At 38.7% G+C, this 19,550-nt stretch overlaps 1 long non-coding RNA gene across 2 annotated transcripts in view; it reads right to left on the reverse strand.

The window, feature by feature from the left end:
* Positions 1-19,550, reverse strand: part of LOC111721584 — a 166,374-nt gene that overhangs the window by 40,113 nt on the left and 106,711 nt on the right. For both annotated transcript variants that reach the window (XR_004230622.1, XR_002770702.2), the window contains one exon: positions 10,619-11,243. This is a non-coding gene — a long non-coding RNA (uncharacterized LOC111721584). The remainder of the gene's footprint in view (positions 1-10,618; positions 11,244-19,550) is intronic.

Raw genomic sequence — 19,550 nt, forward strand, 5'->3', positions numbered from 1 at the left:
GAATTCATCGAACACCTTCTGAAAGAAACCCTAAAATAAAACCCAAAATATTGTGGCAAAATTTAGAACTATCAGATTAAGGAAAATTTACAAGCAGCCAAAACATTTAAAATACCGAGGTGCCACAATAAGGACACCAAGATCTGGCGCCTCTACATTAAAGGAAAGAAGGGCCTGAATATGATATTCCGAAAGGCACAAGAACTTGGATGACCAAGAATAAACTACCCAGCTGTTAGCATTTTCCGAAGAAGATGGAATTTAATGAAACAAATGAATTCCATTTGTTTCTGAAGAAAACCAGAACTAAAAAAAAATTTGACTCCAAGAATAGAACCAAGAGATGCAGAAAAGGTAAAATAACTTTAATTTATTTCTGTTTGGATATACAAAAAATACATTAAAATTTGATAGACTGATATAACATAAAAGGGAAGTAGATAAGGAAAAGGGATGATGGCAGAAAAGGTGGGAAGGAGGGAAAAAGAGGAAACCACTCCCACAAAAGGCAAGAAACTTACATATCTGAGGGAATTTAGAGAGGGAGGAACATTGTGTGAATCTTACCCTCATCAGAGTTGCTCAAAGGAAAAATAATTGACATTTGTTTAGAGGAAAATTCTCTCGCCTCATTAAAACGGGGAGAGGAAAAGGAAAAAAAAAGAGTAAGGGAAGGAAGGGGAAAGACTCAAAGGGGGGGGGATTAAAAGAGGATAAGATGATACAAGAGGGTACATAAGTTTAAAAGGGGAAAGAGGGTTGGGGAGGCAAGAATAGTAAAGCAAATCTGGGTTATTAGATGCAGAAAAAAGATTTAGTAACCTAACTGTAAATGAATGGGATGAACCTCCCCATAAAGAGGAGGCAGATAGCAGACTGATCAAAAGTCAGAACCCTACAATATGTTGTTTACAAGAAACACATTTAAAGAGGGGATACATATAGAGTAAAGGAAAAGGCTGACAAAATCTATTATGCTTCAGGAAGCAAAAGGGGTAAGCCATCCTTATCTCAGATCAAGCAAAGTAAAATTGATCTAATTAAAAGAATAAGGAAGGAAACTACATCCTGCTAAAGGATATAAACAACGAAGCAATATCAATATTAACATATATGCACCATGGTATGGCACTCAGCTTCCAAAGGAAGAAGAGAGTTGCAAGAAGAAATAGACAACAAAACTGTAAATAGGGAGATCCAACCTGCACCTAGAATTAGACAAATCAAACCCAAAACAAATAAGAAAGAAATTAAAAAGTAACAGAATATTAGAAAATTAGTATGTTGATCTTTGGAAAACTGAGAGATAGAAGGATATACTTTCTTGCAGTTCATGGAACCTATTCAAAATTGACCATATTTAGAAAAGCCTCAATTAAATGCAAGAAAGCAGAAATAGTAAATGCTTTCTTTCAGATCATGATGCAATAAAACTAATTCAACAAAAAATTAGGGAAATAGACCAAAAGTAATTGGAAACTAAACAATCTCATCTTAAGAATGATTGGGAAGCAAATTATAGATCAATTAATAATTTACTCAAGATAATGACAATGATGAGACATCATACCAAATTTGTGGATGCAGCCAAAGGGAATAAGAGGAATTTATATCCTTAGAGGCTTACTTGAATAAACAGAGAAAGAAAAGATTAATGAATTGGCTTAAAAAAAACTAAAAAGACCAAATTAAAACCCAATCAAATAAATTAAATTGGAAATTTAAAATTAAAAGGAAAATAAAAATATTGAAAGTAAAATATCTATTGAACAATTAATAAAACTAAGAGTTGTTCTAGAAAGCCAATAAAATAGATAAGCCTTTGAATCTGATTAGAAAAGGAGGAGGAAAAATGAAATTAGTAGTCTTAAAATGAAAAGGAGAACTTTCCACCAAGGAAGAGGAAATTAGAAAATAATAAGGAGTTATTTTGCTCAACTTTTATGCCAATAAATTTGATAACCTAAGAAATGGATGACTACCTCCAAAATATAGACTTCCCAGATTAACAAGGAGGAAGTAAATTGTTGAATAGTCCATTTCAGAAAAAGAAAAAAAGGCAATTAAACAACTCCCTAAGAAAAATCCCCAGGACCAGATGGATTTATATGTGATTTACCAAACATTTAAAGAACAATTGGCCCCTAATGCTATATAAATTATTTGATAAAATAGGAATGAAGGAGTCCTACCAAATTCCTTCATGACACAACATGGTACTGATACCTAAACCAGGTAGGCTGAAACAGAGAAAGAAAATTATAACCAATCCCCAATGATATGATGCTAAAATCCAATAAGATATTAGCAAAGACTACAGAAAATCATCTCCAAGATAATACACTATGATCAAGTAGGATTTATACCAGAATGCAGGGCTTCTTAGGAAAACTATCATAATTGGCCAGAATCCAAATTAACAAACCATAGATCATCCCATGATCAGAAAAGCATTTGATAAAATCCAACATCCATTCCATTAAAAACCTTAGATAGGAATAAATGACTTTTCCTTAAAATAATCAGCAGCATCTATTTAAACCATCAAGCATCATATGTAATGGAGACAAACTGCAACCATTCCCAATAAGATCTGGAGGAAACAAGGTTGCCCACTATCACGTTACTATTTAATATTGTATTAGAAACGCTAGCTATAGCAAAGAGCTAGAAAGAGATTAAAGGAATAAGAATAGGCAATGAAAGCCAAATTATCACTCTTTGCCGATGACATGATGGTATACTTAGAGAACCCCAGAGACTTAAAAAGTTATTAGAAATAATCCACAACTTTAGCAAAGTTGTTGGTTATAAAATAAACCCACATGTCATCACATTCTTATATATCACTAATCCAACAGTCAGAGTTACAAAGAGAAATTCCATTTAAAGTAACACTGATAATATAAAATATTAGGAATCTATCTCCAAGGAAAATCAGAAACTTTATAGTAAAATTACAGACCACTTTAACACAAATTAAGTCTGATCTAACCAATTGGATATTAAATGCTTTGGATAGGGCGAGCAAATATAATAAAGAGACAATATTACCTAAACTAATCTATTATTTAGCCATACCAATCAGACTCCCAAAAACTATTTTAATACTTGAAAAAAAAAAGTTCATATGGAAAACAAAAGGTCAAGAATTTCAAGGAATTAATGAAAAAAATCAAATGATGGTATTTAGCTGTACCAGATCTAAAAACTATACTATAGAGCAGCAGTTCCAAACTATTTGGTATTGGCTAAGGAATAGATTAGGTCAGTGGAATAGATTAGGTTCAAGGATAAACAGTCAACAAATATAGCAACCTAGTCTTGAAAACCCAAAGATCCCAGCTTTGGGATAAGAACACTGTTGATAAAATTGCTTGGGAAAATTGGAAACTAATATGGAAAACTAGGCATTGATCCATACTTAACGCCGTACACCAAGATAAGTCAAATGGGTTCATGACCTAGGCATAAAGAATGAAATTATTAATAAATTAGAGGAACATAGGATAGTTTACCCTCAGACCTGTGGAAGGGGAAGGTTTTTATGACTAAAGCAGAACTAGAGATCATTACTGATCACAAAATAGAAAATTTCGATTATACCAAACTGAAAAGTTTTTGTACAAACAAAACAATGCAGACAAGATTAGAAGGAAGCAATAAACTGGGAAAATATTTTACAGTCAAAGGTTCTGATAAAGGCCTCATTTCCAAAATATATAGAGAATAACCTAATTTATAAAATCAAGCCATTCTCCAATTGAAAAATGGTCAAAGGATATGAAAGACAATTCTCAGATGAAGAAATTGAAACTATTTCTAGTCATATGAAAAGATGCTCCAAGTCATTATTAATCAGAGAAATGCAAATTAAGACAACTTCTAAGATACCACTACACACCTGTCAGATTGGCTAAGATGACAGGAAAAATAATGATGATTGTTGGAGGGATGTGGGAAAACTGGGACATTGATTCATTGTTGGGAGTGGAACGAATCCAACCATTTTGAGAGTAGTTTGGAACTATGTCAAAAAGTTATCAAACTGTGCATACCCTTTGATCCAGCACTGTTACTACTGGGATTATATCCCAAAGAGATTATAAAGAAGGGAAAGGGACCTGTATGTGCAGAATGTTTGTAGCCCTTTTTAGTGGTTGAAACTGAAACTGAATGGATGTCCATCAGTTGGAGAATGGCTGAATAAATTGTGGTATATGAAAATTATGGAATATTACTGTTCTGTAAGAAATGACCAACAGGATGATTTCAGAAAGGCCTGGAGAATTTAAGAACTGATGCTAATGAAATGAGCAGGACCAGAGATCATTATATACTTCAACAATAATACTAGATGATGACCAGTCCTGATGGATCAGGCCATCCTCAGCAACGGATCAACCAAATCATTTCTAATGGAGCAGTAATGAACTGAACTAGCTATACCAGAAAAGAACTCTGGGAGATGACTAAAAACCACTACATTGAATTCCCAGTCCCATATTTATGCACACCGCATCTTTGATTTCCTTCCACAAGTTAATTGTACAATAATTCAGAGTCTGATTCTTTTTGTACAGCAAAATTGTGTCATGTATACTTATTGTGTATCTAAGTTATATTTTAATATATTTAAATCTACTGGTCATCCTGCCATTTAGGGAGGTGGGGGGGTAAGAGGTGAAAATTGGAACAAGAGGTTTGGCAATTGTTAATGCTGTAAAGTTACCATGTATAATATCCTTAAATTAAAGGCTATAAAAAAAAAAAAAAAAAAAAAAAAAAAAAAAAAAAAAAAAAAAAAATAATCATGGCACAGGATGAGAAATGATTAGTTCGATGCCGCCAAGTTCTTTGATGATGAAAAGGTGCTCTTCTCCCCCAATTTCTTTGAGATTCACTAATGTGGGAATGCTTTGCTCAGGCTCCTTTGAGAACAAGGCTCAGCAGGGCTTCATTTCTCACCTTCCATTTTGGCCGGAAGAGGAAAAGTGCAGAGAGGGAGGCCTGCTCTGGGGATCAAAGCCGATCTTGACCTTCTTCACATTCAAAGAGCCTTCCTTCTCCTTGCCAGGTGCCAAGGGAGATTTTCTCAAACAAATGCCTTGCCCGAGAGGGCGCTTCAATTAGCCTCACCAGAGCTTTGTAAATAATAGCCTGCTGGGAAAGCCACGGGGAGGAATGAGAAGGCCCCAATCTATCACAAAGACTTGATTGCTTTCTGGACTCGGAATCAAGGCTCAAGTTTGGTGTGATGAAAACAGGACTGTACAAGTCAAGAGACCCGAATTCAAATCAAACTCCAACATTTTCCTGCTCTTTCAGCTTTCTTTCCCTCATCTGGGAAACGAAGAGGAAAATACAGGTATAATTTTCCTTGTGGGGTTGTTTCAGCAGGGTATAAAAGCCAACCCATACAGGCTCACAAGAGCCAACTGTTAAATTTTCCATGTGAACATTTACACCTCAGAAACCAGTGAATGCTACCAATAGGGCCTTGATTTATCATTTTGTTGATTGTGTAGACTTAAGAAAACGAGAGAGAAAGGTATAATAATACATATTAAACTGAAAAGTAGACCATGCATACAGCCTTCCACAAGGTGGTTGTTAAACATTTACCAGCATGCTCCCAGTCTTGTTACTGATCGTTTCTGAAAGGGTTAATGATTTGACGAGGTCAGGAAGCGATCATTTACCCAGAAGATATGGATCTCTCAGTCATTTAGGAATACTGAGAGAGGAACTGCTGAAGGGCTGTTGTTGTTCAGTCCTTCCTGATTCTTTGTGACCCCCTTTAGGATTTTCTTGGCCAAGATGCTGAAATGGTTTGTCATTTCCTTTTCTGGCTCATTTTACAGATAAGGAAACTGAGGCAAACAGGGTGAAGGGACTTGTCTAGGGTCAAACAGCTAATGAATCTGAGACTAGATTTGAACTCAGGGAGATGGGTATTCCTGACTCCATTCTCAGTACACTGTCCACTGCAGCACGCTTTAGATGCATATCTATGTACCTACATTATCTGTGTGTATACAAATACACACACATACACACACATTCATCTGATTCTGCCAACCCCCAAAGTCATTGTCCCCTGTCTTTTGTGCACAGCCAGACTTCTAGAAAGGGTCAGTTGTAGTCATCACCTCCAATTCCTTCCCCTCTCCCTATTTCTCAATCCTGTGAAGTCTTTGGCTTCTACTAGTGGTCTGAAATAATAGTCTCCAAGATTACCAGGGACCCTTTCTTAACCACTAAATTCAATGGCCATTTTAAGTCCCCATTATGTTTGATCTCTGAGCGACTTCGGACACTTTCGGCAACTCCTCGTCCTAGATATTCTCTCCACCCTTGGCTTCTGGGACACTGCTTACTCTCAGTCCTTCTCCCACCCACCTGATCCATGCTTTGTCCTCTGTTAGATTTTCCTCCTGCTCCTACCCACTAATTGTGGTAATTCTGGGGCTCTTCCCTGGGCCTAATATTCTCATCCTCCTCTTCATTGTCACTTAATAATCTCTTTGGCTCTCAAGAGTTTTAACACCAGCTCCGAAAATATGGCACCATAATCTACTTACCCAACCTTAAGCTCTCTTCTAGATTTCTTCCCTCAAGACAGATTCCCTACTGGGTATCTCCATCATGAGTATCTCAAAGTCAACACATCCAAAATCACAATTATTAATTACATTTTCCTAAAAATTTCTGTATTTCTGTCCAGGATATTACCCCCCTTCTAGATCTCAAATTTTGCAACTCTGAAGTAGCCTGGATTCTCCTCTCACTCATTTCCTCATCCATATTATTTATTAAGTCATCTCATACCTTCACCACATCCCTCAAAACCCATTCCTTTTGCACGGCTGACTCAGCCAGCGGCCCAATTCAGGCCAAGAATATGCAATCAGTAACAAGGGACTTTGTTTTAGTAAGCACACAATACTTTTAAGTTTAAGCTGAATTATTGTCATTTTCTCCATCACTCTGTTAAGCCTTTAAAAAATCAACAAAACAATAAACGAATCCCTGATTTCCAATTTCTGAGCTGGAAATGCTTGCATTGAAAGTGTCCTAATCCATTCTCAGGAGTGGATATGAACCCCTGGTTCGGGTCCTCCATCACCTGTTGGCCGTAGATATTGGTCATTCTGGAACAACTCTTTCCTCCTCTTCAAACCATTCCCCTACCCAGCTGCTAAACTGCCATTCCTAAAATACATTTCTGGTCCTCTTACTCCCCTTTTCAACATTCTTCAGAAATTCCTTATTTCCTCTAGGATAAGATAGAAAATCTCCAGCCTATAACTTAAAACCTCCACAATCCGGCATCTAGATGGTGTGGTGGATAGAATGCCGAGTCTGGAGTCAGGAAGTGTCCTCTGCCCGAGTTCAAATCTACCCTCAGACATCTACTTACTAGCTGTGTGGCCTTGGGTGAGTCATTTCATCGTGTTTGCCTCAGTTTGCACATCTATAAAACAAGCTGGGGAAAGAAACAGCAAACCGCTCCAGTATCTCTGGCAAGAAAACCTCAAATGATATCACAAAGAGTCGGGACAACACAATCTGTCTCCTACCAACATTCGAGAGAAAACATAAATGGTCGACTCTCCCCCTCTCGTATATTTTCTGTCCCATAACTTGTCTCTGGGCCATGCCAGGAATGCCATGTCTTCTCCCTTCTACATCTCAGAACCTCCAACTTCCCTGAAAGTCCAACTCAGATACTGCCTCCTACATAAAGCCTTTTGGTTTTTCCTCCAGGACCATTTCCTCTTGAAAATACTTTGTAGAACTTTATATATACTTTGTAATTACTTCCTCTGGTTTTTGATGTTTGGGATCCACGTTGAGGGTAAGGGTTTCATTCCAGTCTTTGGATCACCAGCACATTCCTACCACATGTTGCTTGGCTGGAAATCAATCATTTTCTTTACTTTCTCACAGTGAACTGATTGACTGATTTCCTCCCACCCAATTCTCCCTTTCCAGCAAATGGATCGATTTGTATGGCTAAATCAGCTGCTTGTTTTAACCTCCCAAGAACCCGATCGAATGAGGCAAGTGCAAACTTGTTGATGTTCTCACTCATTTTGTTCCAAGTGACTCAGCAGGAGGTGGCCAAATTCATGGAGAAACATTTGTTTCTTGAATGGAAGGATAGGAGAATGTCTCTCACAAGTCTTCTCGTGGCTGTGGGCTTACTTTGATCAGTCACTTAAGATTTTCCTCAGATGATAACAAATTTTGTAAGAATCATACATTTTTGGAGGGGAGGAAGAAGAGAAGAAAAAGGAAGAAGAGAGAGAGATGGGTATGGGCTGTTATTAGAAGAATCCTTATGCCCTTTCCAATTCTGAGAAAAAGAAGCCCCAGCAATAGAAGAAATACTTAGAATTCATCCGATAGAAGGTAGGGATCCCTTCCATGAAATTATACAGATAAATGAAATGACAAGGAGCTCATTATTAGACAGTAATTTTCAATATCCCCAACAGAATGTAAACTCTAGGAAGGCAAGGCCTGTTTCTCTTTGTTGTGCTTTGTTTTCTCGAATCCTCAGCACCTAGCATAACATCTCGTACAGTCGGTGATAATCAATTATTAGTGATTGCTGCCTGATGTTTCCCCCTATACTCTTTAAGCTTCTGGTGGACAGGCCCTTTTCAGCTTTGTCTTTGTGCCTGGCATGTAGTCCATTATTTATCTGTTGCTTGCTTGATGATACTGAGCAGAAATCGCTCCTTAAGTCCCTATACCCCCACTGGTCTCAGTTCTGCCCTTTGAGTCAGACAAAAGAAGTTAGCTGTGAATCTCATGAAGTAACTTTTCAGATACTAGAAGGTAATCATCATGTCCCCACTGAGCCTTCTTTCTCCAGGCTATAAATCTCCAGTTCCCTCAAATGGTTTTGCCCATTGTGATTTTATAGACCCTACCCATTTTTATGGCCCTTCTTCTACATACCTTTCAGCTTGCCAGTCTCCCTGTTAGAGGCTAGAAATATTGGTAGAAGGAGTTGCCATACTCAGAGTTCCCTATACTATTGAATCACTATTCTCCATTCCCCAGATTCAAAATATTCAAGTTGTTTTTTCAGCAGTTGTAAAATACACAGTTCATACATAGGGTCTGTCATTAGAAATCTGTCACAGTCTACTTCCCTCCATTATTCAATGCCCTCTAGGTTACCTGCAACTTAGATTTGTCCCCAGCCATGATTTTCCAAGATTCTAGAGCACATAGTAGGTGCTTAGTAAATGTTTATAGACTGACTGACATACAGCATTGAAGAAAAAATGAAGACTGTTGGTGCTAGGAAGTAGCTAGGGTCTCCTAAGTTCATTCCAGACTTCTCTTTTCTTCCTTTTCAATTCTGAACTCAAAAAACTATGTCATACATTATGCAGAGTTCAGAAAAGATGGAAGGATACTTGCCTGATTGGTCTCAAGTAGACAGTGAGAGGTCTCCAAGAGAAGGGCAGTGATAGAGAGAGATACATATATGCACACACATATAAATATACCACACATTTATACAGATACGTGTGTGTATATGTGTGTGTGTGTGTGTGTGTGTGTGTGTGGTGGGTGTATATGTACATGTGTGCATAGATACATAGACATATCAGCAGGTAGGTCATTTTATTTGGGGGAACCCAAAATATAAGCTTTGAATAGACTTAATATAAGACCTTGAGGGACCCAAAAATAAGCAGTGGGGGAACTCTAAGCATTTCTTGCAACCATCCAGATTCCCAATAGTGTCTCTGAGATCAGCCTGACTTCTACAGGTTAGATACTTTTCTAGTCCTATAAAACTGGGTTCAAACAAATTTTATCATCATCTTCATCATCATCATCATCCACAATGCATACATATATTTACATATATATGTATATGACTAAGTATTCAATAGTATGTCTAAATCTGGACAGTAAGCATTTTTTATCCCTTTGATTATTCGTTGGACTGTTAGAGTAATCTCTCTTTCTATTGGGTTATAGATTTCATTGAACAGTCTTGGCAATCTTCTGGGGTTTAATCCAATTAGTATAATTTCACCTCCAAGGAAAAGTATCTGGAGAATTTCACCATCTAGAGGGAACCCTTACTCCATTTGGATCCTACAGATGACAATCTTCATGACAGTAGGCAATGCTTCAGTGACCATATATTTTTCCCATTTCATATGCTCAAAAGTTTTACCACAATTTTAAGCTAGTAAAGCTTAAAGCTACACTAAGGCTTTGGAAAACCCTATAATAATCAGAGTCATCTTTGTTGCTGTATTTTTTCAAGAAATCTTATAAGATAAGATGACTTATTAGGGCAGCTGGGTTAAATGATCTGACCAGGGCCATACAGCTAGGTAAGTTCTTGAGGCTAGATTTGAACGCTGGTCTTCCTCACCTTGGTTGCATCACCTAACTTTTATTTACCCTAGTTTCCCCATCTGTAAAATGGGAATAATAATAGCATCTATCCCCCAATGTTGTTGCAAGAATCAAATGAGATAATTTTTATAGTCCTTCATAAATCTTTAAGCTCTATTTTTATCAATATTAGCTATTATTATTAAAAGGTTAAAGATTTAGAGTTAGAAATTACCTTAAAGATGACTGAGTCCAACCACCTTTAGATGAGTAGACAGAGCCCCAGAGAAGCTGAATGACTTGCTTAGGGTCACAGAAATGGCTGGTTGTCATCCTTAGTTCTCAAAGAGCACCCAAATGACATCATTATGTTAGAGTCAAGTTACAGTATGTGCAACTATGGCTGATCAGACCAATATAAACTCAGAATGCTCCACCACAGGAAGAGCACAAGTAGTCCATGGGAACATTTGGAGCGGATCCTCCAAATGTGCATGTCGCATTTCTTTTGAGTTGCTTCAATTCTGCTTTGCTCATAGAGCATAGCACCTTCTCTGATGAAGGCACACCATGCTGGATGGCCTTGTGCCATTGACTCTCACGTAACACATGGAGTTCTCCACAACTGTCTTTTCTGGCAAGCGTACGTTTGACATTGAAACAGCGTAGCCAGCCCATCAGAATTGCATTCTCTGCAGTAGAGTTTGAATGCTAGGCAGTTCAGTTTGAGAAAGGACCTCAGTGTCTGGCACCTTATCCTGCCAGTTGATCTTCAGAATCTTCCTAAGACAATTCAAATGGAAGCGATTCAGTTTTCCGGCATGGCATGGTAGACTGTCCAGGTCATCCACAACTCTCACCTGTAGGTCACAGAGATAGTAAATGTTTAATGAGAGATCTGAATCTAGAACTCCATGACCCCAACTCCACTATTTCTTATATAATCTTAACATGTAAATAATATTTTTTTTGGAAAAAAAGGCTTTAAAAAGCCCTATTTTGCTCTATCAATACGTTTTTGTTACATCAAGAATAAATTCAGCACAATATTGTATTCTCTGAATCTTTCAATGAATTGTGGGATTTTAAGGATGTGATTTGCTGTAGAAAATTGTTTACAAAAGCCTGCCTGTTCGATTCTCACATTTTCCTCAAGAATACATAGACACGTGTAGAGATACATTGGGGAAGGGCAATGTAATTTGGTACTCATCACGGGCAGTGTCTTTCAACTGTTTTCCAGAAGAAAATATTCATAATAGATATATAAACGGCTTCTGAATAGTCTGCTAGCCTTTGACTTCTTCCATTTAAAGAAAAAGGTGATATTTGATAATTCTATAGATGATTCTCATAAAGCTTTTATAAAGATGAGAAATTGTCATATGGCTCCGTATTTACTGAGATCCTCTCAATTGCCTGTTCTGGCAGTTCCCTGCATTTTGCCCTGATTTTTCTCTCCCAACATGATTCATACAGCAATGGGTATTAAATTAATAAATAAAGAGGACATATTTGAGAGATTTTGCGGACAGTTATTTGATAATTCTATAGGTGATTCTCATAAAGCTTTTATAAAGATGAGAAATTGTCATATGGCTCGGTATTTATTGAGATCCTCTCAATTGCCTGTTCTGATGTTGTAATATTTTCTGCATTTTGCCCTCATGCTTGCAGTACCTTGTCTTTCCTGAGGTTTCTTGTAAAATGACCAGTCACCGCTTTCAGGATTAGATCGTCTCCAGCATGGATTGTCTCCATTCATCCTTGTTCTGATCTACTCGTTCTACCCCAGACTCATTTTCAAAAAATGTCATTTCTGCTTCTGCATATAGCACCAGGAAAGAATGAAGCTTTATGGTACCAATATAATTCTTCTATTATTAATAGTGAGAATCTGTTCTTTTTTCCATCTATTTGTTGCCCTTTTGCCAGCTTCCTATATGAACATTCCTGAGATAATATGACTCAGGTTTCACACCAAGCTTTCTGCCAACTTGTTTTCACCTGCACTGCCTTTTCCTGTACTTGGAAGCGATGCTTCTCATAGTCTTCTGCCACCCTCCTCCACAGTGTTTTACAAATGAACTATTCTCACAAAGGATGGCGCTTGGTTGCCATATCTTTCCATTTTGTAAGGAGATCAAGTATCTTCTGCTTCATGTTTTTCTTTAAAAAAAAAAAGCTCCTCTTTGCAGAAGCTGATTTAGATTGGTTAGACTTCTACAGAAATAGTGATAATCAGGGTAAATCTCTGCCTTTTATCATTTCCAATTTGGGGGCATCGGCAGCTTATTTGAATGGATTCAGTTGAAGCTATGGGAATAGGATTCCATCCTGTCTTCTCATTTTTGTCTTTTCTTCAAAGACTGACCTTTGTTTGCTCTACCTAGTTGGAAATCTGACGACATATAGACAGCTAATTCTAATATAACACAGACCCTAATTTGATATTTCTTATTTGTGAAGATACAGTCAGTCTCATGTGGGATTTTTTGGGGGGAGGAAGCAATGTTGTTTGGTACTCACCATATATGATGTCTTTCAACTGTTTTCTAGAAGAAACTATTCATAAAAGATATATATGTATATATATATAATATATATATGGATTCTTAGAAGTCTACTTTGATTCCTTCCATTTAAAAACTGTAAATCATTTTCCATCAAATCTTTTGCTGCTCTCTCCTGTGTTTGCCTTCATATTGAAGTCATTTAGTATTAAAGTCTTTGATGACTTTATTCAAAAGGCCTTTGGAAGTTCTTCATATTATTTCTCTATGATTTTTCTACTGTAATAGACATTGGTACATAAGTTGCTATTACTTTCAAGAAGGTTGTTTTCCTTAAGCTCATCACAAAAACTACAAGATAAAATGACCAAGTGTCTCATGAAAGCCTGGCCTTTAGGAGCCCAATGAAATCAAGTCCACCACCTCTATCATTAGTCTCTCCAAGCAGAACCCGTGAGCCATTCTTCCATCTCTTGGCAATTTTTTTCTTCTTTTGTTCATCATGAGAACATCAATATGGTATGCTGGATGGAGGACAATATGGTTTAACAGAGAGAGTATCAGATTTGGAATTAGGAAAACCTGGGTTTGAATCTTACCTTAGAAACTTAGTAACTGTGTGATATGGAACAAATCAATTAACTTCTCTATGATTTCATTTTCTCATCTATAAAAAGTCAGGGTGTATTGGACCAGATTGTCTTCGAGGTCGCTTCTATTTCTAGAGCTATGATTTAGTGTCCAATTTGTGCAAACCGTTTCCCTTTGCTGGGCCTCAGTTTCCTTCTCTGTAAAATGAAGGGGTTTGACTAGATGGCCTTTTGAAGCCCCTTCCATTTCTAGAGTTGGGATCTTAAGATCCTGTTAAATGAATGGGTTGGTCTTAACAGCCTCTAAAGTCCCTTCCAGCTTTAAATCTATGAACCTAAAACGTAGTTCAGTGCTCCATCTAATATGACAATAAGATGTCATTGAACAAAGACTTCATACAGGCTTGCAAGAACCAATTGTTTGTGGAAACCTATACTGGATTACTTACTGCCTAGAAGATGTGGGGACGGAGGGAGAAAAATCTGGAACGCAAAGGTTTTGCAAGGGTGAATGTTAAAAATGATCTTTGCATGGATTTTGGAAAATAAAAAGCTACAATTATCATAAAAAAGAACCAATTGTTAAATTTCCAGTCTAAGCATTTATACCTCAAAAATTCAGTAGAGATCAGGGCTTGGTTTATTGACTTCTTGATTTGACGAGTTACGAAAGTATTAATAATGCAGATTAAACTGAAAAGTATAGCATCTGTACATCTTGCATCTTCTCCTCCCAGGAAGAAGGTTGTTAAACATTGATCAGCAACCCCCTACATTTAAAGCACCAACAATTGAACCAGTGGTTTGTAAAAAGTGATTTGATACATTTCCGGGCCCTTCTGCCATCACTGTTATGGCTCTGAAAGGAAGCCCCACAGAACTGAGTGTACAAACAGAACAGGAGAGGCGCCAGTTAGGTAGCAAGGGGAAGGGATGACTTGAATGCTATTCTGCTATCAACCAAATGTGCCAAGACCTAAAGCATGCATTAGGAACTTTCTTTTCTTTCTTGGTTACCTTTGGCAGTTTGATAAAACCTCTGGACTCATTCTTAAACTAACATTGTTGAAGGTCCACAATAAAGTACTTAGGATTACAAAGAAAATCAGTTATATTAGCATTACAGTTATCAAGGTCCTTAGGTTAAGAGCCCCTAAATATCAAGGAAGATCTATCGCATTTGAGCAAATCCTCAGTGGAGGATCTTCAGGGGTATTTGGACAGCAATTGTGGTGAAGACACAGCTAGGTTAAATTCTATACCAATGAATCCATACTGATAAACGCAGAGATCCACTGGGACTTTTTTGAATAAATAGTCCAAGTTTACCACAAATTCCTAATAAGTGAAAAAAGTCCTCGGCTCTTTTCTAAGCAAAGATCTATCAATGTAGGTCTACACCGCATGTAATTGCTTTTGAAAAAACTCTAAATGCATTTATCCTATGATCCTCTGTCTAAGTGTGAGTAATGGCAGGGATTAGGCTGTTGGAGGATGGAGGCAGTCTTTTGATGTCCCTCAAATTATTAGCTCTATCTGGAATGAAAGAGAAGCAGTGGAAAACATCATGAGACCGCAGGGATGGGAGGTGAAAATCTCCCTTTGCTTTCATCTCTCTTTCCTTGCCAACCTTATCTCTGCCTCTCCCCTTCTGAACAAGTCTCAGAATTCACCTTTTTGACTCATCACTCCCTTTTAGAAGTCATTTGTCCAGTCCTCCAGTCCTCAGCTCTGCCTCTGATAGACCCATCAGTCTCCCAAGGCCCTAAGTGCTCCAGTGAGCCACCAAGCGGACTTTTCTCAATGTCATTTCAATGGAACTAGGGGAAATAGGCTGAGGCAAAATCACTTGAAAACCAATTTCTCTGTTTTTAACCTTTGGAGAGCAAGGAGTAGCTTTCCACACAACCGTGGGCTCAGCACACACTCACATATGACCCTAAGTGGTTCTATGCTCCCATCTGCTCTCTACCATCGCAATCCACTACAATATTTGTGATGGAACCAACTTCAGGTACAAAAGAAAACTGCAAAAAAAAATGGGTGGGGGAGTGAATGGTGTGGGGATGGGGCAGAAGGCAGAGTGAGGAGGAAGGAAATCAAACTTTTCTGAGTTGTCATGTTGGAAGGAACACAGAGAAAAGGCTAGAAGTCAATCAAATGTAAGCATCCGGTGGTTACATGAAGATGGTGTGTAGGAAGATGGCCCCGATGGGAGGGCCTGATAATTGGAGAGCAAGTGGAGGCAGGATGATCTGAATTCGACTCCTGTCTCAGTCCCTCAGTAACTGTATTCTTGGGGTAAGCCACTTAATGTCTCAGATTCAGTTTCCCCATCACCTTACTTCCCCATACTGACTGTATGTTATATTTAGTTGTTAAAGCATCAGGGAATGCCAAATTGCAATGAAATTTAATATAAATAAAGCTTAAGAGCTTTGAAAGAAAAGGGGTATTCCCTTTTGGCCTTTGGAACTTGGGTGCTGAGATGAGTGAAGAGGACAGACAGTGGGCCTTAAAGCCAGGAAGCCCTGGGTTCAAGTTCCCCCTCTGACATAGACTAGTTCCTTAATTTCTCAGTACCCCACAGGCAGTGAGGTTTAAACAAGGGAGAAGGATTGTAATTTCACTGATGGGAAAACTCTTAGATGTAGAAGCTCCCTTTATCAATGCCAGTAAATCTCTGTAAGTTTTAAAAAAGTGGAGAGATCAAGTGACTTGCCCAGGGAATCATGGGTAATATCTGAGGCAAGATTAAAATTCAGTTCTTTCTGACCCAGTGTTCAATCCCTTGTTGTCAAGCACAGTAACCACTTAATAAATTATTGAATGGAACTGTATTGAAAGGGAAAGGGGAGAATTGGTCATTCAACATTAACCGGGTCCAGCTTCTTTTCATGTTTTCCATGAATGCTTTAAATCAGAAATTAACATCCGTCTCTTTGTGAGACTCACAGATTTGTATTTAGATTCATGGACTGAGTAGGAAGAGATGACCTAGTCCAATTCTCTAACTTTTAGAAAGGCTAAAATGGAAGCCCCAAGCATCATCCAGATCTCCTGACCAACTTCCCCAATCCTGTACTCATTCTACCATGTCATATTTCTAAGTAACCTGACTTTTAGATGAAAATGAACAAAATATGACAGTCTTGACCTGGAGATTTAAGCAGACTGCGAGCACTAAATGAATCAACAGTGTGATATGGTGGTCACAAAAAACCAAATGGTGTCCCGTCCAAGGCTATGGAGGCAAAAGTACCACTGTACTCTGCCCTAGTCTGGTCTCATTGGGAATATTATGATAAACTGAGGAGTCTCCAGCCAGAAGACTCAATGGTTTAACAAAGATGGACTGAAGAAATTAAAGATGTTCAGCTAGAAGAGAAGAGTACATGTTAACTGTCTTCAAGTATCTAGAAGGGCTGTCATTGCAGGAGAGCTATTAGACTCAATCTGTTTGGTCTCAGAGAGCAGAATCAAGAACTATGGGGAAACATTTCAGAGAGACAGATTTAGGCTTTATAGAACAATCAGAGTTTTCCTAAAGAGAAGGGACTGCCTTGGAAGGTAGTGAGCTTCCCATATTCTCTACCCCAACTGGAAGCATTCAAGCAGAGGCTGGATGACCACTTCCTAGGAATGCTATAGAGGGGATTTCTATAGAGTTCTTCAGTGGGTTAGAGGCTTCTGGGACCCCAGACTGCTCTGACATTCTGTTATCCTTCTCCATAATAAAAGAAGAAAGAGCAGTGAAGGGAGAAGGAATGGAGAGAGGAGGATTTTTGAACTAGGGGAAATACACTAGGATAGGAGTAGAAAGAGAGAGATAGGAGCAATCGTTGAATTTCAGACTGAGAAAAGAGCTAAGAGGTCATCTAGGGCATTGTCCCCTCACCTCACCTAACTCCCAGAAATCATGAAAAGACTAAGGCAAAATACTAGGGAAGGCACCATCTCTGATATTCCTAACTTCTGGGACTAAAGGCAAATCCTCATTTGCAAAACATGAGGGTGGGCTTTATGGCCTCTAGCTCTCGATCTAGAATCCTATTGATGTAATATAGCTTCTAGAGGAGATGGCAATGATTACCTGATCTTAGTGGGGGTTTCTGTTCTAACAATGAGTCAGTAAATCCTAAATCTTCTGGCTCTGGAGCCTGCCTCAGTAAACAACCATGGCCAAATCTGTCTGATTCTGAATAGACCACATCCTCAGTCAGGTAGCTTCTAGCCTCAGGATAGTCCCAGGGACGAGACTCCTGAGATGCTAGTGAATAGACCACATCTCAGTTCATTGCTGGCTGTCAGATAGATAATCTGTTGGTCAGTTAGAACCACAATCTGGAGACCACTCCTCTGGGCCATAGAATTAGCATGTCAATGATGGAAAGCTGGATAAAGGGATCTCCTCTCTCTTAGCACTTTCTTGATTTCTTTTGGAACTTCAGTTGGCATTATAATTACAATAAAACTTTGTCCCTTGACCAGAAAATGGGCTCAAGCCTGAAAATTCTTTTGAGACACCTCGAGACACCGGTCTATGACCCCAAACTTTTGAGCTCCCTTTCCCAACCTCAACACTATGAACATGATAAAGGAAGACCGGGTAAAGTCTGTCTCCAAAAACCATCTACCTTCACAATCTGCCACCAAAGTTCTCAATCTGTAACCCTGCCAGCGTTTCCTGCCCCACCTCACCCTGTCCAAACACTCAGATCTCTGCCGTAACTCGGTCAAAGCCATGTTTTTCACTCCCCAACAAGGGGGAAACATCTTTCACTAAGCAGAGCTTGAGAAAACATGCATTCTGATCATAGCCAGGCAATCAGGAAGAGGTGACAAATGTCTCTCAGCCTTAAATCGGAATTCAGGCTTATTTTCTCCATGCTCAGGCCCCCAAAGCAATTTTCAACAGCTGCCACCTTCTTGACTACCAACATCACATTGTCAAAGGGGCCAGATTCGTAAAGGTCTGCGGTAAACCCCCATGTCAAAGAGCCAGGTAAAGAACTTTCCAGTGGGCAGAATTACTCCAAAGGAAGCTCACAAGGATACAAGCTGATACAAAGAGCATGCTGGGGGAACAAAGGTTCAGTCCAGGGATGCTTAACCCTTTTCGTGTCCTGAACACGGCAGGCAATCGCTACATCCTAAGGACTTCTCAAAATAAGGGATTTAAGGGGCAACTACATGGTGCATTGGATCGAGCATCAGCCCTGAAGTCAGGAGGACCTGAGTTCAAATCAGGTTTCAGACACTGGGCAAGTCATTTAACCCCAATTTACTCAGAAAAAAGGGGGATTTAAATGCACAGGGCTACCAAGAAAACCAATTATGTTGAAACCCACTGGCCAAATTAAAAACACACAAACACACACACACACATTCAGGGATCTTCAGGTTCAGAATTTCTGTAGTAAAAGGAAGTAGCTTCATGGTAAGAATGTCCATTAGTTTGTGAGCTCCTTAAAAGCAGACTGTCTTTTCTGTTTCTTTGTATCCCTAGTGTTTATCACTGGCACAGAGGCACTTAATAAATGCTTGTTAATAAGGGGTTAGATTCAGTCACCAACTAGCTGTGTGACTTTGAGCAACTTATTGGAAACCTGTGGGCCTTCCGGCATTCATAGATTTTACCTTTAAGGAAGTTGAACTTGTTTCTGAGATTCCTTCCAGCTCTAGTCCTTCTCTCAGTTTCTGTCTGTGTGTCTATTTGTCTTTGTCTCTCTGTCTCTCTCTTCCCCCCCCCCACTTCCCAAAAATGGGCTACATTCAAAGAAGAGGCCATTCTTCCACCCATTCATTCACATTGCCTACGGCATTAAGAAAATCCAAAACAGCAATTCTGAAAAATCCAGCTATAGAAAACAAATACATGGGAAAGGGGGAGGGCCTCCATGATTACTGGCCTTAGAAAATGCTCTTTCCTTTTACAAGAGTTCACTGCAAGGTGCCTTCCACCAGGTAAGTAAGCCTTTGTTTACAGATCATTAACTGTTTGACAGAAGGGCTGGGGGCCAATGACTTTAAAGCTATTGCCCTTTAAGATCAATTCAAATGA

Source organism: Sarcophilus harrisii, chromosome X, assembly GCF_902635505.1.
Source record: "Sarcophilus harrisii chromosome X, mSarHar1.11, whole genome shotgun sequence".
NCBI lineage: Eukaryota > Metazoa > Chordata > Mammalia > Dasyuromorphia > Dasyuridae > Sarcophilus > Sarcophilus harrisii.